We start from the raw sequence: 19,128 nt of genomic DNA, 5'->3' as shown, positions 1-19,128 counted from the left end.
CATAATGGTGGTTCAACAGCGCAAACAAACACACACCAAGAAAGAGACAGGGCAAACAAACCAGCGCTGATTTCAGCGCTGGTTTGTGTGTCCTGTCTCTTTCTTGGTATGTGTGTGTTTGCGCTGTTGCTCTCCTAGTTATTTCACTGTCGTGATCCACATCTACGGCCACTACCTGCCCTAAGTGGATTATTCCCTTGCCACTTCCAGCGCTCCACTGTATACCTGCCATAAACTGCTGTTTCCTTCCGAAACAATTGGTCATCACTTTAGTTTTACTCATACTAGCTCTTAGACTATCATTAAGCTTTTGGGAGTAAAAAAGGAGAGAAGGACAGGAGAGAAAGAAGTGAAAGCAAGCGCACCACAGCGGCTGTGGCTCAGGATAAGCGCCGCCAAGAACTTTCGGCATACCTCGGCAAAGACATCGCTGTGAATATTCGCGAAGTTTTAGGCTTAAGAAAGAGGGAGGAGGCAAACTTACTCAGTGACACAGGTCTGAGTCGTGTAATTAAGTAGGTGGCTCCCCAAGGAGCTGCTGACAGCCAATGTCACAGAAAACCTATGATGAGTATATATATGTGGATAACGTTTTGAGCGTTGGCTTTGCGCCGACCGTAACCGCCTTGCACGTCTAATTATGCGGATGAAGTGGGATATTTTGATCTTGACAGCAGCTCTTCATTGAGATTGTTTGTCTAATTAGGCTGCTTTTACGACATAGTTTTCAACACTTACCTGCCATACTAAGCTGTAGGTGGTCGTGTGCAAAAAAATTGGCTATGATTTAGCTCTGGTTAAACGTGGAAGATTGCGAAAGCAACATCTGCGTGTAGCCATATATTGTTGCGTAAGCTACATTGCCCACAGTCTCGCCGTTTCGCGTGCTCTTGCACGTTCATACTGGGCATGCGCGAGGAGCAAGTGACGTCACTACGCGCAGTTGGCGTGCCTCGCCGCACGCGCTCGCCTTCCTTTCCTTAAAATGATCGGAGTGTAAAACGTTGACAACGCCAATGAACGCCGATGGCCTATGGCTTCAGCGCCGCGTTTCTAGCACAATCTTGTCAATGCCTGCAGCTCACATCTCTCTTTAATCACCCCACGTACCTATAAGCACGATTCAGGCGTCCACTGACCCTGAGAGCCATTATGCGCACTTCCTTTCCTTAGAATGATTGGAGTGTAAAACGCGGTCAACGCCAACGCCAATGAACACAACGAACGCCGACGGCCTATGGCTTCAGCGCCGCGTTTCTGGCACAACGTTGCCAATGCCAACGCATGCAGCGCACACCTGTCACTACCGCCACTTAGCTTAAAATATGGTTGAGGTGTCCACTGTTCCAAGAGGGTAGTTATGCGCCTTCCCTCTGGTTCAGGTGTCCACCGAGATGTGGTCACCTCGCCCTCATCTCACGACGTATATCCTGGCATAGCAGAGCTAAGCCATTGGCAATTTTATATACACCACAAACCACGCAGATGGCGATGCGCAATCACTACTGCACATCAGAGAGGGAGAGAGACAGAGAGGGAGACTGTCGGCGAGGCGATGGAGAGCGCGCAGCGGCGGCTCCGGCGGCGGCCCCGGCGCGCCAGCTGTGCGCTGTGTGACATCACCCGCTCCTCGCGCATACGCAGCTTGGCCTTTCCAGAGCTCCGCGAAATGGCTCGGCGACTAGCATAGTGTTGCTTTCGCAACAAAAAGAATGTCCCAGTCAAGCGCTTCCTACCCAACATCTCCACCATGCCTCACTCTTTCGGCAAATGCAAAACATAGGAAGAAACCAATGCCTGTATGCGCTTACCTCTAATCCAGTACTGACGCATGACTCTGACGGCCAAACGGTTACGCAGACGCGACGAAAAATAATGCTCAACTCTATCACACATACCGCCTAACCATATTCTCTTCGTTTGGTGACACTGAGTATTTATTTTTTAAATGTGGGTGAGTTCTAGCCGGGACACCCAATGAAACTGCGCTTGCACCGCGTCTCCTTCTCCCTCCTTGCTCTCACCACCGCGTTGTTTGACTAACATTTCCGTTCCCTGATCTTGTTAAAACGTTGTCTGCTGGCTTGTCGTGGTCGCCTTGCAACGCCATATCGCCTCGCTCCACTCGCCGTATAGCGAGGGCAAACGCTGCGCTTGCTTTGCCACCATTATCTTGGCTGCGGCAACGGGACCTCCTTTGGCGTCCAACAGGGGAGCGTCGATGCGCGGCTCTTCGACCGGTTGCCTTCAGCGGACGCGAGTGTTATCGCAGTTTTCACGGATGTTGACACATGCTGAGGATCCGGAACAAGGACTGCCGGAACGCGCCTCGTGGCACTGCGCAGGACGATGCGAGTCCTTCGCTGGCCTCGCGAGGCTTTCTTAGTTTTGAGAAAGCGGAACCACGAGACAGCTTGAATATCCTACACAGACCTCTTTACGAACTCCTCATCGCAGCTATCCATCTAGCACTCGCACAGCCAAAGAGAGGGCTTGAAGAGGAAGATCCGCTTTGGCGAAGAAAAGTCCTAGCCTTCCGATACCGTGCGCCCTCGGTGATAAGAAACTTTTGCATGTCTGGTGCACTCCAAAGCAGCTATTGTCGCTAGAAGAAGAAAAAAAACCCTGATAATGGCCGCGTGATTCCGCGTTGTGCCATTCTACTTGAGGTTTATAGAAGGATATAAAGATGAAAATTAAGGCAGCGAGGTAAGCCAGGTATTGTGTTCGGTTTGTTACTCATGAAGAGGAGGAGCACGCAAGGACGGAACGTTTGGAGAGAGGAGCGAATTTCAGGCACCGTAGTGGCTGTGGGTGTCGCAGTAAAAGGAACAAAATCGTTGCCCTTGGTTAGCAATATCGGGTTCCTCTGCCCATGTGAAAGCGCTCACTGGCTATCTGTGCCTGAAGCATGCAAGAAATTATCGGGAGGAAGAGCTGAGTCTCGGGTTGTCGCTTTTTTTCGCAGGCTAGGGAGCGGGTTGTTGGACACCGTCAGGCCAGCAGGTGAGAGTCCGTTCAGTCGCGCAGGTAATCGCTTGTGTCGCGACACATCAGCACCGATCGGTGGAGGCCTTTTGTTGTTGGAGGACGCGCAGCTTGTCAACAAAGAGTGTCTGTTTGCACACAGATAAACACATCCTCTGCGCGCTCCTCTGAATGCGGCTTGGCACAGGTGCGCGGTATCGCGCCCACCATTTGCGCAGGCAGCCCGCGGAGATCCCTGCGACCTAAACGCTGCGACGCGGGTTCAACGAACGTCGGCGTGCTGCGCACACTTTCGCGCTGCTAAAGAGCGTTTAGGATGACGCGTGACCTATGTGTGGCTGCATGCGACTGAACGGCATTTGCGGCGGTCCTTGCGGGCAGGGCAGAGGTCCCCGGGAACGCGCTGCTGTTTCTGTGCTTAGGGGACCATTGTCGGGGCTGTGGACGGCCGAAAATCCCACGAGGCCCGTCCGGGAGCATCCAGAGGGTCGGACTACCGAAATGAGGAACTTGGCGAAACGGGATGGGGATGCTCGCTTTTCCACAGTGCTTATGCAGTATACGGGGTTGTAGATGATTATGCATCGTCGGTCACGTCTCGCTGTTTGCCCGCCTTCAGCGTTTGTCTTATGTCCTATGCATTCTTTTCCCCGTGTCTGGCGCTCTTGCTCTTGTGTGTACTCGTACCCGCCACGACGTGGTGGTCACTCACGATCTTTTGTGCTCGTTGCGTGAAAGGGACACTTATCGGTGCGTGCGCAGACCGTTTCTGCGGCCAAGAAGAAAGGCGACCATCGCGCCCAAGGTCGCCGGGAGTCGTCAGAATTGTGCGTGATAAGAAACCCGCAGTTGCTTATCTCGTGCTTCGTACGAGTTAACGAGAATACGCCTCAGGTGAGCAGGACGCGTTGAATGAAAGCATACCTTTTAAACACTATTTCTTTTCGTGCCTGCGTATATGTACTGTTTATTATAAAACTCGGTAACAATACCCGTACGGCACAAGAGGAAATAAGAATGAGAGGGTACACACGTATTTTAGAGCGGTGCGGAAGCGCGTATAAACGGGCATGAATGGTTACCAAAGGCTGGTTTAAGCGGTCGGTTCAGAGCAGCACGCCGCCTGACAACTGAACCCCAGCGCTGTAGCGTGCTCAAAAAGATGCAACCACATATGCTTTTAAATTTTCCCACTTAATACATGCAGTGTTCTGTTAAAGCCAGTCTTGCATTCGCGTGTGCTCGCTTCCGCTGAAGCTATTTCGGTCAGATGTATGCGCACTGTTTCCAAAGGTGCGTGGCTTGATGGCGGCACTAATAATAACTCGCTGCGACGTGACAGTCGTCTACGTGCTTCAACAGGTAAGGTACTTCCGGCCATCAAGCGCAACTTCCCGTTTACGAGGTTTTGTCATTCTTTCCTCTTTTCTTATGACTTAGAAATCTCGGCCATTGTTTCCTCTTCATCTGCTGCATGGCGGCAGTTGAACAAACGCCTCGGAATGCATGGTCGCATCGATTGCACGCTCGTGTTCAGTTGGGGTCCACATAGTTCTGCGCTATTTTTGGAATCAAATAGCAAAACACTTTTTTTTAATGTATGAAGTGGTGCGTCCGTTTTGTCCGACGGAAAATGTTGGGAAGAAAATAGCTAAAACCACGCAGCTGGCGCTTCCGTTATTGGCAAGGTGGCTACGCACTGCAGAGAACCTGTTTCAATGTCGGCGATCTGGCAAACAGTTCATGGACAGAAAGTGACCAAAAAGGAAGTCCGACCACGCTCGTTAAAACCGAAGGTATTGTCTTCTAAGCGTACTACATCAGCGGGGACGTCAGCAGTGGCGCTGGTTATATCGAGCCAAGAGAAGGTTGGGTGAATGAACTGTGGGAGCGAAGAGCTCCTGCAGCTTTTGAGTATAGGAAAACGAAGTCATTGTGTGGATGTTCGAACCCGCTCTATGATGCAGATGCATGCCGTTCACATGCTCGAAACGCCAGGGATATCGCGCCATGGTGGACTCCTAAGACAAACGTGCGCCAGAGTTTGCCGATACCGTTTATCACTTTGCGGAAAAGACAGAGAGATAACCTTGCATTTGTTTCCGCTACATGCCCAGCTCTTGTTTCAACGTGCAGCTTCAGCGTGTGTCCCACAGTACTTCGGAATGGAAGTCGCGTCTGAGGTCTCCAAGAGATAAAAGTTGCCCCAATACCGTGGTTTTCGAAGCGCCGATAACAGCCGCCAGCACGCTGTTAGAAGCCCTCAAGCGCGTGCGCATAGCTATACGAGCCGGGGGAAAAAAGCTGTCCGACACAAAGGGCCCTTTTGAATGCAGGGGAACTCTAATGATACGAAGTGTCTGAGATTTCAAGATAACTCTGAATACACGGCGCTATGTTTTGTGCACCTCTCCACGGAAGACGTTTCTCACCGCTCCGACCTGCAGCCTCAATCCACGAACTTAAATCAACGACCCTGGCCAGAAAAGCGTAATGAAATTTTAAAGCGAAAGCTTTACTGGCTTAGTCAAGCCAAGGTCATCGGCGCCGCAATTTGACCTTCAAGTGGAGGCGCGGTGGAGGTGTGGCATCCACGTGACATATCTTCTTTGATTCCCTCCTTTATCTCTTCCGCGGTTGAGGTGTCCACCGAGATGTGACAGTTACTGTGCCATTTCTTTTCCTCAAAAACGAAACCAAACAAAACAAGTTGGCCGCCGGCGTTCATTGGGTTCATTGGCGTTGGCGTTGACAACATTGTAGAGTCCGTTGATTCTGACGAAATGAAAAGCGGACAACTAGCTCACTGGATCAATGGACACCTCAATCTCGCTTTCACGTACGTGGCATTGGTGTCCATCTGCAAAATCCTGCTTTCGCTCAATATTCCGTGCTTAGCAATGCTAAACCGCCAGCAATTTTCTCTCTCTCTCTGTTCCTACTATCACTTCGAGCTCATCTTGCGGTCTTCCTGAGAACTCTGTGACACTCTGCGATAAGCCACGAACTATGCTCGACTATGGCCGTAAAGAGAGCCCTGGTGCTCTAAAAAATTACGCCCACATAGTCGGCAATGGCTATCATTTTCCTTTCTCCATGCAACGATGCGCCGCCGCGGTGGCTCAGCGGTTATGGTGCTCGGCTGCTGACCCGAAAGACGCGGGTTCGATCCCGGCCGCGGCGGCTGGAATTTCTTTGGAGGAGAAATTCTAGAGGCCCGTGTGCTGTGCGATGTCAGTGCACGTTAAAGAACCCCAGGTGGTCGAAATTTCCGGAGCCCTCCACTACGGCGTCTCTCATAGCCTCAGTCGCTTTGGGACGTTAAACCCCATAAACCAAACCAATCCATGCAACGATGCAAAAGCAAGTGCATGACGGGGTACAATGCGCAGGCAGTTTGACGCAGTGGACACTGCAACACGTCATCGGCGGACGCTGCGTTTGCACTGCGCGTCCTGCGCGCTTCTTGCGCTGTTTTCTGTGGAAAAAAATCTCCGGATTTTTTGGCGCTGCGGGGCTTTTAGAGAACTTTTCTTCGTTTCTGATACGGCGTCTTGTCCGTGGTACAAACTCGCCATTGGCCCTAACCACCAGACTGTGTTAATGGACACTTAATTAATACGTAATAGTTAGCGAGTAATGCAATTAGTAAGATTTTTAAGTAACTGACACCTGCCGCGGCAGAGCGTGTGCTCCTAAAGAATTTGTTTTCTATTTCAAACACCCCACTCTTGGGAATTTTCGAAAGTACCCAGTACAATCTGCCAGCAGGTAATACAATCTGTTTCCCCAATGAGAGCGGGATTCTTCATGGCAGAACAATAAAAACAATTTACGTGCTTTCCCTTAATTCCGAGAATATTGGTCCAGCATCGATTCAGCGTTTTTTTTTTTTTCGCGCCGTCAACGGGCTCTGTGCGTAACGGGTCTTGACCACCACTTATTGGTGCTTTTTATCTCTGTTGATTTTCTGTCCTCAAGAGAGAGAGAGAGAGAACATTTCATTGAGCATGCAGTGGTTGGGTCCCCTATTCCAGGGTCTCGTTGGATTTAGCCATTGAACAGGCCCTCTCCATCAGCTTGTTCTGGTGCTCTGTGCGTGTGTTGGATCCAACACCCCCTCCCGCTGCTCTTCAGGGATTTCCTGGCAAGCCAATACCATATGACACGGAGTTGCAGCCCCTCCATAGTGCGGGCATTCTGGCTGCATTGCTAGCCTACTCGAAGCTGCACTGGCAAGCCTGGAGGAGCACCTGGCGCCTTAGAGGCGCTCTTGCCGACAAATCTCGTGGGACACTGACGTGCCTTTAAACGCCGTCGAGTGGTATCCAAGCCAAGTAATGCTCCTCCTGTCTGTGTCCATCAGAAGCCACGCAAATAAAATCAGAACAGATTTTTACGTTCTGCGTAACTGCTACCGCACATGTATATCGATTTTTTTTTTCATCCCCTTTCTTGAGGATGTAGTCACGAACGCGCTCTCCTCTCACCTCGTCCATACGCGCCGGTCAGCCGAGTGTCGAACGCTATGTTAATGCGTAGAAGGAGGACGGCTAGCGTTGGAAGAAACGTGCGATGACAGCCTCTGTACGGGTGTTTTGAGAAAATCGTTCCTATTGATGCTTTCGTGTTTGTTTAACAACCCAAGGTTGTGTGGTATGAATGATCGAAATTAGCTTTCGAAATAGAAGACGACAACAATATCACGATAAAACGGAAAGCACAAGAAAAGCTCCTTGACTCATATATGCCTTGATCGCGCGCCTGATGCAGCGCCGCTAGGTCTATTGCGCAAATCCAGACACCCCTCCCCCGCCCCGCCCGGGGTGCGTGCCTGATCGCAGCGGCCACCGTGTTTGGGGCACGTGGTTTTGGCCGCATGCCACTGTTTTCGTCGGTGTGGTGACGGGCAAGCTGGCGCGAGGCACGTGCGCCCCTCTGGCCAAACACTCCACGCTTGTCTGGCGAAACTGTTTACAGGGCACCCTTTGTCTCCAGGTGGGCCGCACCCTCGGACGACGCTCCGCTCCGAGGCATGCGACGCACGCGCCCCTCCTCCGCTGTGCGAGGGGCCGCTACCTTCGACTCAGCGACGCGGAAGCTGGGCATCACGCCGAAGCGAAGGGACGGCTCAAAAGACGTGCGCAGGCAGTGGTACCGAGTGCATTCGCAGTCGCGTAGAGAAGCAACGAAACCCTGAATCACAGCAGTGCACTCGCGTTCTCTGTTGTGTGCAGTCAGAATCGACAGTGAAGACGTAGTTAGCCCTCCTTTGCGCCAGGAACCAGAAACCGTCTAAACTGCAGGGTTTATTGTCCCCGTATGAAGAACTTCCGAAAGTGCTGTGAGCAAAAAGAAACTTTCGGGGCAGAACTACGCTTTCAACGAAGAGAGCTGCAGGGCCCTTTTTAAAACGGACAACGGACGGAACGGGCACGACAGCGCTTAGCTGACAGCTGTTAGAGCGCTGTCGCTCCTGGGTTTTCTCCAAGTCTTTCTGCCGGACTTACGGCGTTTGGTGTTTGCATTTCGACGGTGGCGAAATGCAAAAATGCCTGTGTAATGAGATTTTAGAGTTCTATGCGGTTGAAGTAGTAAAGCCGGAGCCCTCCATCACGGCATGCCTCGTAATTAGGGGTGTGCGAATATTCGAAATTTTCGAATATGATTCGAATATTATATTTTTAGTATTCGCATTCGATTCGAAATCCAAGTATTCGCGTTGTTTCGAATATTCGACACGACGCGAATATTAGTATCTAGCCGAATATTCTATTGCGAGCACCGGCGTTCATTTCGGTCCGCAAGTCCTATCGAGAGAGACTTAACAACATGGCGGCGCCCAGAGCAATGCGTAACGTTGGGCCATGCAGTAGCTGACTGCACTGGTGAGCTTCTTTGTGGCTATACCTGCGAAGCTGGTATAGTCAGAGCTGTGCACGAAATACCTCGCCATGCGAGCCAGTTCAGTGCCAATTGAGAGGGCATTTTCTGTGGCTGGAGAAGTTGTTTCAGCTAGAAGGGAACTACTTCTGCCTGACCATGTGGAGCAGCCGGTTTTCCTTCACGACAACCTTTTATGTTCATCCCAGCAACGCGCTTTTGTGCTTATGGCAAGCTAGCCTTGATCACTGCTATGTACTAGCCATCTTCTCTGATATTTCCACTCTTCTAAGAACAATGTTCGAGACTTTGATGCTTTTTGTGCAGCCACACAAACCTTTTGTGCTCATTTCATCACTGATAGTTGAACTGTGATGGTCTTGGGTGCTCAAGTAAATGTTTTGTAGTGGTTAAATGCGTCTGTCCTTGATTATTCGATATTCGATTCGATATTCGAAACCAAGTATTCGTATTCGATTCGTATTCGAAAAATTTGATATTCGCACACCCCTACTCGCAATCAATCAATCAATCAATCAATCAATCAATCAATCAATCAATCAATCAATCAATCAATCAATCAATCAATTCCTATATCGTTCGCTGCTTAAGGTTGTGTCAGCTCGGCTGGATTTCTGCGATGTTGCTCAAAATACTCTGATGACAACAGCCAAGTGAAGCATCAACGCGCGCTTCGCGAAAGGGCGCGCTCTCGAGCGGCGGGTGGGCGTGTCAGCTTCCGGCACATGCGCTTGTTTAGCTTGTTTACATGCGCATTATGCCACGGGCCGGTGCGCGCATCGTCGATAGCTACATTCGTCGATAAGCGCCTATCTTGATCGCCCGGACAGCACATACATTTCGATATCGAGCTCGGAAACCCGGACTGAACCGGCTGGCTATTGCGCACGAGGACGCCCACAGCCAGCTGGAACCGGCTCGGTTATCGGCCCTCTCTTGCTGCAGCAATTTGCAATTGAGAATGCCCACAACAATGCTCGGCGACGTATCGCCAGCCGCCGCTGATATACCCGTCTGCCGTCCGTGTTTGTCGATCTGTTTGTCGAAGACTTCGCGGTGTAAAGGTGCCGACGGTGCGCGTATCGGACGCGTGAGGCAAAGCAGGGTTGCCCTCGCGCGTTTCACTTGTGGGCTCAGTCGTCACATGGCCATCGATGAATGACGTAAATGGCTCGGGTCTAATGGCATTGCACAAATTTCTCTTGTATGCCACTGCGTCTAGACATGATAACGTGCCTACTCTCCGTGTATTTGCTTCAAGGGTTGTATTAATGGCCAATGGTTACAAATACAAGGGGGCGTTGCAGAGCAGAGTGCAACGTATAAAGTTTTGCCCCTGTTATACCTTTCTACTTTTCTTTTTTTCACGGCGAGTCGCTCGCGCAGTAGAAGCGGAGGTCGGGAACCCCTGCCCTTCGATATGTCCCGACTACGTTGACGAAAACAAGCACTCTTAAAAAGAGGTAGCACGCCCGTCGAGCAACCCGTGAGGCACCCCGGAGCAATGGAAACCTTTGTGATTACTTCAGGCAATAGAAGTTTGTTGAAATGCTAAACAAAAAAAAAATGGAGAGAACTTTTAAGCTCCGCCCTAAGGGCATGACGCGAAAGGTCATTCCCTACTTTACATTCATAGATCCCTGGGAGTCCTCATACCCCTCCTGGCACAGTGGTGCAGCGGTTAACCGATGCGACAATGCTCTGCGATAGCAGGTGCTCCCAACGGTGGGCCTTGTACTGCCCAGGTTGCTCTTCCCGGGCGACCAGTCATTAATTGAACTGCCACTTACTACAGTGGGCAGTTTGCTCACTCTCCGGTGGGCAGGTTGTGATGACGCCGCAAGGTCACGTGACCTAGGTGGCCCACCTGCCTCCATAGAGTTTCTTACTATTACCTAGAGGGAAAGCTGGTGGCGCTGCACTTCAGCCACCATGGGCGCTCAAAGCATCATGGGGCGGTGAACTACTTGTTGCGAGACAGTCGTAGTTTTTCAAGAACACGGAGTGTCATTACTAAGATGTTTCATTCCAAAAACGCTGTCCGTGTGTGCGCAGACGACTTTCGCGCGATCGCAGTGTGCAAAACCCATAGTAGTGAAAACGTGACGACACACGACGCCAATGAAAGGTTTTACTTTTCCGAAATGCCATTAAAAAAACTTTTAAAGTATCTAAGCAACAACATATTTTTTGAAAACATATTTGCTTTTAAAAACGCGCTTGTTAATTACGAAATATTAGCTTTTTTAGTGTTCATCACTTGGCCAATAGGAAAGCTAGTCATGTCTTATTTTAGGCAAACTTTGCACTTAAATGCTTTTCTGCTCGTTTGTTGCAATCATTAGACAAGATATTGAATGTTAGGACGTTTGTAGCTATCAAACAGCTTTATTTTTTTATTATTTTTTGGCCAAAAGTTACAGTTCCGCAACAAGTAGCTCACCGCCCCATGATGCTTTGAGCGCCCATGGTGGCTGAGGTGGTCACGTGGGGTCTCCATGCAAACTCCCATAGCAGGCCAGGGTCATGTTACGACCGGCCGACCTCTCCACCTTTCCCTCATTAAAATTCCTTTCTCTCTCTCTCCATAGACGGCTTGCCAGCTTTCCCTCTAGGTAATAGTAAGAAACTCTATGCCTGCCTCCCAGGTTGCTCTCTGGGCACCACATGCCAGAGCCATGCCCGTGCTCCGACACTGGAGTTCCTGGTGAACGGGGCCTTTGTACAGCACCACTCTCTTTCTGCAGCACTACAAAGATTCTTGGCTTCCAAACGCCTCTAAACAGGATTTATTCGCTTCGAATTTGTTTGGGATGATAAGAAAAACAACTGGAAAGCGACATATGACTGGTGCAGCCACACAAGAAGAGTAAATTTGTTGTGCTGGAAGGCAATGCCTGCAATTAAATAGCCCTTCTAGCGTTGAGAATTATTTTTATTGCTTTTTATTGTGTCCGTAAAACCAAAACTAGAATTGGACAATTTTGCGAGAACCTTAAGCTTGGAGAAAGCTAGCGAGTGATGACAGCACTCTTTTCTTTTTTTTTTGCTGCCAAGACTCATGGAGTTGCCGTAGTTTCAGGACAGAAGTGCGCATTTATCTGCAAGGTAAACGCCGAGTTACGTTTGTGTTTTCAGTAGACGTATAATCCGCTTTATTCAGTGTCACGTGCAGAATTGTGTTCCTTGCTATAACAGCGTGCATTGAGCGGAATAGGCTGATCAAGTTCCAAAATTCAGCAGGCATGTCAATGGATAATTGTTTAGTGTTACTGGAAGCATAGCCCCCCTCAACTTGTTCGTTTCACGGAGTGCTTTCCTTGCAAAGATGCGGCATTGTGTAACGGTTCTTGAGTCGCGCCGATTTCGTGCAACATATTTTTTTTTCCCTGTGGTTAATGGTAATCTGGCAGTATTTTTGAATGGTCGCAAAGTTTTGAAAATTTTCAGACGTGTAGTCGGTCTTTTAGTGCTCTTAACGAACTACATTGATAAGACGCACCACCATACAGTCGAGAACACTATAGAAGCGATTTAAAGCAGCACGAAAAGGGTTGGCGCATGAGCTGCCATAACAGCAAAAAGACCACCTTTCAGGCTCTTTCTAAGCTCGTACCTGCTGTGCGCGCGCGCCTTCCACTGCTTTTAATAAAACTCTCTAATACGAAAGATGTCCGCATTTGCCTCCTTGTCGCTCTGCTTGCGGCTGGAGCCGCGATTTCCTCAGGGTTTTGGGCAAGGATGAGGGACTGACTGGGTTAGCGCCACATTCATTTCACTGGATGCGAGCGAGCTTAATTTTTAAATCGAAAGCTTTACTGGCCTAGTCAAGCCAAGGTCATCGGTGCCACAATTTGACCTTCAAGTGTAGGTGTGGCAGCCACGTGACATATCTCCTCTCATTCCCTCCTTTATACCCTCCCTTAAGGCGCGGTTCAGGTGTCCACCGAGATGTAAGACAGACACTGCGCCATTTCCTTTCCTCAAAAACCAATTTTCAATTTCCTCTTTCTTCCTTTCTTCTTTCACTCCCTCCTTTATCCCTTCCCTTACGGCGCAGTTCGGGTGTCCACCAAGATGTGGCAGCTACTGCGCCATTTCCTTTCCTCAATAACCAAACAAAAACAATGGGCCGCTGGCGTTCGTTGGGGTTGGCGTTGACAACGTTGTAAAGTCCGTTGATTTTGGCTAAAGGAAAGGCGCACAACTGGCTCCCTGGGTCAGTGGACACCTCAATCTCGCTTTCACGTACGTGGCGTTGGTGTCCATCTGAAAAAACCTTCTTTCGCTCAACATTCCGTGCTGAGCAATGCAAAACCGCCAGCAGTTTTTTTCTACAATTTTCTGTAGACACCTGTGCAGTGTGTAGCTGTCGTTTCATCGCGGCAGCATGCGCAGCACGCTTTTTGTCGAAGTATATTATATGCTGTCGGACGCCGAATAAATTTAGTCGCGAGTGTAGCACTTGTCTGTGTCCTCCTACACCTGTGGTCGCCTGCGTCTGCTTTCTGTCCGTTTTCGATCAGGAGATTACTTGCGCCAACTGGTACTTTTTTTGCAGGCGCGAATTAATAAATTTACGCGCAGGCGCTGCCAGTTATTAGCTTTTGTTCTTGTTAGTTCCTTCTCGCGTTTTTGCCGGCAAAACCAGACCAGTTCATGGGCGTGGGTAAAAAATTCGGCCTTCCGAGAATTAGCATATAGCATATGTCCAACTAATTTTTAGCTGAAGATCCGTTCCGTATAATTATTTCGAACTGGCACCACTAAGTAGTATTTATTTACATTTAATACGACACGCTCAAGAACGAAACACTCCAGACCACTTTCCGAATACAGATTTAATAGAGGGGCTTTTAGGTTTTCTCCCATTCCTCAAGCTGTAAGAGAGTAGACGGTATCACCTAATGATCGTTTAAACATTTTGTTGTGTCCCCTTATTGCTTTTGTGTGTGTGCGCCCCCGCATCCTCCTCCTAACGACCACTCGCATCCTCCTCCTAACGACCACTCGCATCCCCCTCCTAACGACCACTTGCCCCTCGTCGCACGCTGTCGCCAGATGCCCCCCCATGGTGCGCCCCCGCATCCTCCTCCTGTTTTGGGAAGCCACTCCCTCCCGTGGACGCTTCTCCGCTCCCTCCTTTCTTCGGGCGGCCAGTTCGGCTCCTGCCTCGGTCGACGCTGGTCGCACCCTCATCGGCTTTAAATAAACGAAGTCTTAAAGTACCGTGTGCGTCTTTCGCTGCATTCAACACAGCGACCGGACACGACAGTGGCGACGAGAAAGTGGATTCGACCCGCGCTACGCAACGCTATTGACAAGCCATGGCTACGCGAGGGTTTCCCAATCAGATACCAGAGTTCAACGGCTCATCGTGGTCATCGTGGGTTGGACGCCTTCAGTTCTACTTTGAAGCTAACAACATCACAGACCCAGCCTTGAAGAGGGCCAACCTGCTGACGCTGTGCGGGGAGCAGACCTACGATACTGTCTGCGCCCTTATTCAGCCAAGCACACCAGCGGCAGTGTCTTACGACGACATCGTAAAAGCGCTGCAAAAGCACTACGACCCAAGGCCATCCGAGGTCTACAGCCGGGCTCGCTTCCAACGACGAGATCAACTGGGAGGAGAAACTGTGAGCGCCTACGTAGCCGCGCTCAAGAAGCTCGCTGCCGACTGCAATTTTGGAACGCTGTCGACAACAGCTACCGGGCAGGAGGGAGACGCAGCTTCTTCTGCTAACACCACCATGCTTCCCTTGAACGTGATGTTACGCGACAGATTTGTGTGCGGACTGAGTGACGAGTCACTGCAGCAGCGCCTGTTCGCTGAGAAGGACCTCACATTCAGCAAAGCTTACGACATCGCCGTTCGAGCGGAGAGCGCCGGTCACCAGCAGAGAGGGATTCGCCGGAACACCGAGCCGGTACACCAGACAAGCAACCAGGTGCGCAAGCCTTCTGTTGTTGTAAAATCGGTCAAAAAGGCACAACGCTGCTGGCGGTGTGACGACCAACACAACCCCCAGGGATGTCGATTCCAGTCAGCCACGTGTAATTTTTGCCACAAGCGAGGGCATATCGAAAGAGCATGCATTACGAAACGGAGACTTGCCAAGATAAAGTCACCTTCCCAGCCTAATCACAGCGTCAACGCCTCAGAGAATACGCCGCTATCTGATCTCCATGGAACAACATCAGCAACACCATCTGTGTTGTACGACCTGAACACCATGAATCTCGGCACGCGACCGAAGATTTTTACAGAAGTAAGCGTACATCACCAGCTGATTAAGTTCGAGGTGGACTCCGGCGCAGCCTGTACTCTGATCAGTGAGGACACGTTCCGAACTTCATGGCCATCTGACGCACCCGCCCTGCAACAAGACGACACGCACCTGCGAACGTGGTCAGGACAGAATCTGCCACTATTGGGCTCTGCCAACGTGCAGGTTAACTACAACGGCCAGACCCATACGCTACCTCTGCTTGTTGTGAAGGGCACAGGATCAAGCCTTCTAGGGAGAAACTGGTTTTCTCCACTAGGCGTGATGATATGCGGCATACACCAGACGCCGAGCCAGAACATGGTTGAGCAACTGCAAGAGAAATACGAAAGAGTATTCTCGGAAGAGATTCCAGGAAACGAAGGGCCCCCGGTCACACTGGAGTTGTTGGACAACGCGCAACCCAAATTTCTGAAGGCCAGGCCGGTGCCGTTTGCTCTCCGAGATTCAGTTGAAAAAGAGTTGGACAAACTGGAGCAGCAAGGTGTCATCGAGCCGACGCAGCATTCAGAATGGGCCACACCACTTGTCGTAGTTCGCAAGAAGAACGGAACCATACGCCTCTGCGGAGACTACCGGAGCACCGTCAATCTTGCGACTAAAGCGTCCTCTTACCCGCTACCGACACCTGAAGAAGTATTCAGTGTACTACGTGGCGCAAGAGTCTTCAGCACATTGGACCTCACCCAGGCGTATCAGCAGCTGAAGGTGAGCGAGTCAACTGCTGAATTATTGGCAATTAACACACTGAAAGGCTTGTACAAAGTCAAGCGACTGCCTTTTGGCGTAGCTGCAGCCCCGGCCATATTTCAAAAATTCATGGAGACAGTGCTTCAGGGCATCCCAGGAGTTTGTGTCTACCTTGACGATGTCATCATCAGTGGCACTTCCACTGAAGAGCATGCAGTGCGCCTAGAGCTCGTTCTCGAAAGGCTAGCAAACGCTAATTTGTGCATAAGCAAATCGAAGTGCTGTTTTGCGGTGCCAGAGGTGCAATTTCTGGGACACCGAATTGATGCGGAAGGCATTCACCCTACCGAGGACAAAGTGCGAGCGATCACAGAAGCACGAGCTCCAACAAACAAGCAGGAGCTACAGGCTTTTCTCGGACTCTTGACGTTCTACGACCGGTTCTTGGAACAAAGAGCTACCGTGGCCAACGACTTATACCAACTCCTTCGGAAAGATGTGACATGGACATGGTCGCCACGCCATCAGCAGTCATTCGATGCCCTGAAAGACCTGATTCGAAGATGTACAGTCCTCCGCCACTACGACGAAAGGAAGCCTCTGCTTTTGGCTTGCGACGCATCACCGTACGGAGTCGGCGCGGTTCTATCGCAAACTGACGAGCAAGGAAGGGAAGCTCCCATCGCCTTCGCCTCACGTACGTTGTCGCAAGCAGAACGCAACTACGCGCAACTTGACAAAGAAGGGCTAGCCATCGTCTACGCGGCGACACATTTTCACCAGTACATTGCCGGCCGGAAGGTGACCTTTATAACCGATCACCGACCGCTATTGGGCATTCTGGGACCACAAAGGCCTATGCCACCAACTTTGTCTCCGCGAATGACACGTTGGTGCATCAAACTCTCAGCGTACGACTACGCTCTGGTCTACCGCAATGGGAGTAAACATCAAAACGCCGATGCGCTAAGCCGTCTGCCACTAGACGCAACTGTTGACGAACCATTTCCACCAGGAGACGTTCTGATGTTCGAAGCACTGCCAGAACCTCCGCTTACAGCAGGCACAGTTGCAGCATCTACGCAGAAGTGCGCAGCTCTCCGGCTAGTTTACACAGCTGTTCAACAAGGCAACGTGCATAAACTCAAAGGGGACAACTTCGACGCTTACCGCAGGCGAGCTACAGAGTTGAGCACCCATCGCAGCTGCATCATATTTGGGTCCCGAGTTGTGATGCCGAGAGAACTACGCGCACAAGCTATGTCTCTCATCCACGCCGGACATCGGGGCATCGTTGCAATGAAAAAGTGTGCCAGAAGCTACATGTGGTGGCCTGGCATTGACAACGACATCGAAACAGTGGTGCGAGAATGCAAGCCTTGCCAGAGCAGCCGGAGCGCCCCGCCGAAAGCTCCTGTCCCAGAATGGGAAAAGCCAGACACACCATGGCACACACTGCACATTGATTTTGCAGGACCAATTGAGGGCTGCACTTTCCTTGTGGTCGTAGATGCCTACACAAAGTGGCTTGAGATAAGGCAAATGGGACAGACGACTTCGGCAGCAGTCATTGACAACCTCCGATCACTATTTGCAACGTTCGGCCTGCCGCGCAAGGTAGTGTCGGACAACGGAACACCGTTTGTGTCTGCGGAGATCCTCAAGTTTTATCGCGACAACGGGATCTCATCAGTTACATCGGCCCCCTACCACCCAGCGACAAACGGACAAGCCGAGCGCTACGTAGCCGAGCTAAAACGCGCCCTTGAAAGAGATCAGACAGGCTCGCTGCAGCGCCGCCTTGCGCGCTTTCTCTTCAAGCAGCACACGACGGTTCAGAGCACAACAGGCGAGACCCCCTCGAAAATGATGTTCGAGCGTGAAATGCGAACCCAGCTCACAGCCATCCTCCCCGAGCCAAAGGCAGAGACGTTCCGGGAAGAAAAAGCAATTCCGCGCTGCGGCACGCTTAATGAGGGGCAGCGCGTCCTCGCCCGACAGTTTCTGAAGAAGCCACGCTGGGAGGAAGCTACAATTGTCAGACGCATAGGCCTGCGCTCTTGGCTCGTCAACATACATGGCACAGTAGCACGCCGACATCTCAACCAGCTGCGTAGATTTACGACGCCGTCTGAGAGCTGTCCGCCAGCGGAGAGAACACGTGCACCATCTTCCCACATAGCCTGGCACCTCTTCCCGGAAGAAGAGACTTCGCCCAGGACAGACCTAGGAGACACAGCGAACAACAGCCAGCCTACAAGTGTTTCTCCCCCGAGCGCACAAAGCCAGCGCGCCTCCACGCGTGAGCGCCGACCCCCTGCACGATACCAGGCAACTTTCTAAGGGGGAAGGAAGTGTTGTGTCCCCTTATTGCTTTTGTGTGTGTGCGCCCCCGCATCCTCCTCCTAACGACCACTCGCATCCTCCTCCTAACGACCACTCGCATCCCCCTCCTAACGACCACTTGCCCCTCGTCGCACGCTGTCGCCAGATGCCCCCCCATGGTGCGCCCCCGCATCCTCCTCCTGTTTTGGGAAGCCACTCCCTCCCGTGGACGCTTCTCCGCTCCCTCCTTTCTTCGGGCGGCCAGTTCGGCTCCTGCCTCGGTCGACGCTGGTCGCACCCTCATCGGCTTTAAATAAACGAAGTCTTAAAGTACCGTGTGCGTCTTTCGCTGCATTCAACACAGCGACCGGACACGACACATTTCTTCCTTTGATGCTTTTTTGCCTTGTCCGTTGTTTTTATCGGTACAGGTGCGCCATCTTTTTTTTCTGCGGGTATTGCATCATGTTGCAAACTCCATTGTTTCATCCTGGCATGACGTTTTCACAGAATCTGCGCAGGCAGCAGGTGGAGAATGCTTCTGTTGCAAGAAAGACTTTTAATAGTGCGAGTTGCGTTGATTACGCTCACTTACAACCAAGGAGGAATTTCTTGCAGCTCGTTCTGGTGTCTGGAGAAAAATATAAAGTTGCCGGCACTGTGGTTCCAACCCGCCTATTGAAAGCGAACGCCGGGTACTGAACCGACACACCGCAAAACAGCGCGTCGTCACGTGAGACATATTTACGTCGTTACATGACAGCAATATGAGCAGTGACGGCAATATTCGTGAGGCGTGTAGGAAAAAGAACGACCCCGGAAAAGGTAACCTGAAGAAGCGTCCTCTAGGAAAAAATGTCCCCGAGTGAAAAATTACTCAAAGAATGAATTCTTTCGGAGCCCACTTGACAAAAAATTTAACTCCTTATTG

Source organism: Amblyomma mixtum, chromosome 3 (assembly GCF_055824585.1).
Source record: "Amblyomma mixtum isolate Tamu chromosome 3, ASM5582458v1, whole genome shotgun sequence".
Classification (NCBI taxonomy): domain Eukaryota; kingdom Metazoa; phylum Arthropoda; class Arachnida; order Ixodida; family Ixodidae; genus Amblyomma; species Amblyomma mixtum.
This window is presented reverse-complemented; position numbering follows the sequence as displayed.